This window comes from Tupaia chinensis, unplaced genomic scaffold (genome assembly GCF_000334495.1).
Source record: "Tupaia chinensis unplaced genomic scaffold, TupChi_1.0 Scaffold145814_1, whole genome shotgun sequence".
Classification (NCBI taxonomy): domain Eukaryota; kingdom Metazoa; phylum Chordata; class Mammalia; order Scandentia; family Tupaiidae; genus Tupaia; species Tupaia belangeri.
Window position 1 is genome coordinate 2,751,732 of NW_006205672.1, and position 3,470 is coordinate 2,755,201.

Here is a 3,470-nt window from a genome sequence, read left to right on the forward strand (position 1 = left end):
TGTGTGTGTGAATGTGTGTGTGCATTTGCGTGTGTATGTGTGTGTGTGTGTGCACGCCATGGGGTGGGGGTGTCACTATACTGTCCTAAAATATAAGCCAAGGGTAATTTCAATGGACACACACACAACCCTGCCTCCGTAGGCCCCTCCCCCATCTTGTTTCTGTGTCAGGCCTGGGAGGGAGAAGCTCTAGGCCAGGCTGGGGGAGGAGGGTCACCGTCTGCCCCAGTGTTAGTGAGGGGCCTTTGCTTCCCTGCTCCAGGGGTCCCGGAACTTCCTGCCTTCGCCCTCACAGGCCCTGGTGCAGGCCCGGGTATATAGTTAATGCTAGGGGCTGGGGCTTCAGTAGACCATGGACCAAAAGAACTTCTTAGAGTCGGAAGGGCCTTGGGTACCTGCTCACACCTCTCATTGGATGCTGGGGGAGTAGCAATAAACCTCAGCCCCCTGGCCTCCACTTCCCCCTCAATTTGGGCTACAAATAGGAAGCCTAAAATTTTATGAAATTAGCTTCCCCATTTTTATTTATTTATATATTAAGTTCTGAGGCAGCTCAGCAGGACTGTGTGTGTGTGAATGTGTGTGTGCATTTGCGTGTGTATGTGTGTGTGTGTGTGTGCACGCCATGGGGTGGGGGTGTCACTATACTGTCCTAAAATATAAGCCAAGGGTAATTTCAATGGACACACACACAACCCTGCCTCCGTAGTCCCCTCCCCCATCTTGTTTCTGTGTCAGGCCTGGGAGGGAGAAGCTCTAGGCCAGGCTGGGGTAGGAGTGTCACAGTCTAAGGAGATCTGAGGGCACCCAACAAGGCCCATCTCTGCCTCCCCTCTCAAGAAGCACAGGCCTATTCTGGAGTGAAGGGCTCTACCCGCCATAGCACAGACCAGAACAGCACAGCTGCCTCCCACGCCCCCAGCCTGTCCCCTGACAGGCAGGGGAGCTGGTGGAAGAAACCAGGCATATGGTCAAACCAGCAGCTCAAAAAGCACAAGGAGCTGGGGCAGGGGCAGGGGCAGGACGCGGGCCTCCTGGCAACTCCTCTCACAGGAGGGAGAGGTGGGGCAGTAGTGAGGGACCCCTAATGCAGGGACCAGAAGCCTGTTTCCCACTCTCCCTCCCACACAGCAGCCTCTTGTAGTTCAGCTGCCCTGCCCCACCCTACTCCTAGCCCCACTCCTACTCGTGGGGCCGCTTTCTTTGGTGCCCTCCCCAACCCCCACTGTAGCTGTGACGTGTTGTAGTTTTTAGCTGTTTGTAAAATGTTTAAAAAAAAAAAAAGTGAAAAGGAGAAAAGTGAAAATAACAACAAAAAAGAAAATCCAAATTCACCCCCTCATGCTGCGTCTGGTGCCCCTACCCCACAGTCACTCCCCTCATTTTGTAACACTGAACCAGGTGGTGACTGTTTAACTCTTTGGTGTCTGTGCTCCAAGGACTGCCTTCTCCTCCAGTGCCCAGTGTACGAGTGTGTGCCCTCCCCGCACCCCTCACTTGCTGGACGTAGCCCTCTCCCCTGCACCCCTGGAGGGACCCATTCAACTCCCTTGCTCTCCTGGGGAACCCTAAACCCAACTCTGTTGATGTGAAAAATGAAATGAAAAATACTGAAAAATAAAAAGGAAACAAATCCTTAAAATCCAAAATGGCTATGTGTGTTCTCTGCTGTTCTCTGTGCATCCCACTCCGTTCTGCCTCCCGATGGCCCTGGGCGGGTAAAACGTCAGAGGGGGGAAACGACGACCCTCTCTCCAAACTCTGGACCAGACCGACCTGACACACAGCATTTACTTCCTAAATCGGCCTCTCTATCCAGACCTGTCCTCTTCTGCATTTTAAAGTCCTCTAAATCTACCAGATTTGAAACCTGGAGTAAGGTTTCTTTTCTTTCTTCTTTTTCTTCTTTTTGTCATAGGGCACATGTGCTGACTAGAGAGGGAGGGCGAGAGTGAGAGTGAGACAGAGGGAGAGAAATCGCCCCTCGGGGGGGATGGTCATACCGCAATCTCTTTTCCTCCATTCTCCACTCCGGATTCTGGGCATGCACACATACATGCACCCAAGTGTGACTTTCAAGCTGCCAGGCCGAGACTTCAACCATGGTCGGCCATGTGGCAGTCCAGTTCCTTAACTACTATGCCACCTGCTGGCCTCTGGAGTAAGGTTTCTTAAAAACAGAACTTACCACTAAATCTGGGGTGCCTTTTGAAAATACAGAGTCCATGGCCCAGCTGCAGAGTCACAGGTGGTTGGAGGTTGCTGCAAGATACTGATGCCACAGAAGAGGCCCAGGTTCGGATCCTGCACCTGTGTACCCCATGATCCTAACTGACTGGGAGGTTAGAGAGAGGATCAAGGAATGGTAAAACCCTGCCGAGGGTACCTATCTCTCTTATGAAAATAAATAAAAAGTAAAATAAACTTTAAAAATATAGATCCCAGGTGTCACTCCTAACTTCTGGAATTGGAACCTTTTCTTTCCTTTCCTTTTCCAATTTATTCATTCCAAGTGAGAGACAGAAAGGCAGAGATACAGCACCCCTGACAAGGTTCTGGGTGCCAAGATCTAACCCCCAACTTCGGCTGGCTGGATCACAAACAGAATGTCCGACGTACTCAGGCAGGTCTCTGGACACTTTCCCATGGGGGTCTGGCATGAAGAGCATCATGTTTTGCATTTTAGCTGCTATCTGGCTTCAGGGGGACTTATTTTTTTTTTGAAGGGAAGAGATCTAGAATTTACATTTTAAACAAGTTCCCTGGGGGCCATACTGTGGGACAATAGTAAAGCCAATCTCATGGGAAGGTTCCAGGTTGTCTAGAGACCCTGAGCACACCAGCATGCTCTGCCCTTGCTCCAGGGCTGGCTGAAACTAGGAGTGGGCTCTGTCAGGGGTGCTGTCTCTCTCTAATGGAAGAAATCAACTGTAAATAAACACCCTTGGGATTTCTCATCTGTGAGAAAATCTGAAAACCACTGCCTGGAGGTTATCCTCAACCCTCCTCCCATTCTAGTCCATTTCTGTTCTATCAAACCATTTTCCTGACTCTTGTGGCCGTTCTCAAATCTTTTCATTCCCCTAGCTGACCTCTAACTCTTCACTCTTGATCAATCTCAGGGCCTGCCTTCAATCTCCCACACCAATCCACTCACACAAAACCGCCAGCTCACCGGGCCCCCCAAATACTCTTTGGCATGCTCTTACTCAAAATTCTCAAGTGATTCCCTGCTGTCTACCTACATATACTTAAACTTTTGGGACTTCAAAAAGTTAATGGAAAGGGGAACCAGCAGTTAGCATAATGGCTATGTCGCTGGACTCCCACGTAGTCGACCGCGGTTCGTGTCCCGGACCCGGTGGCTTAAAACTCACGCCGGGTGCGTGTGCGTGCGTGCCCAAGATCCCGAGAGGAGAATGGAGGAGAAGGGATTGCGGCGTGACCATCCCCCCTGGGGGGTGATTTCT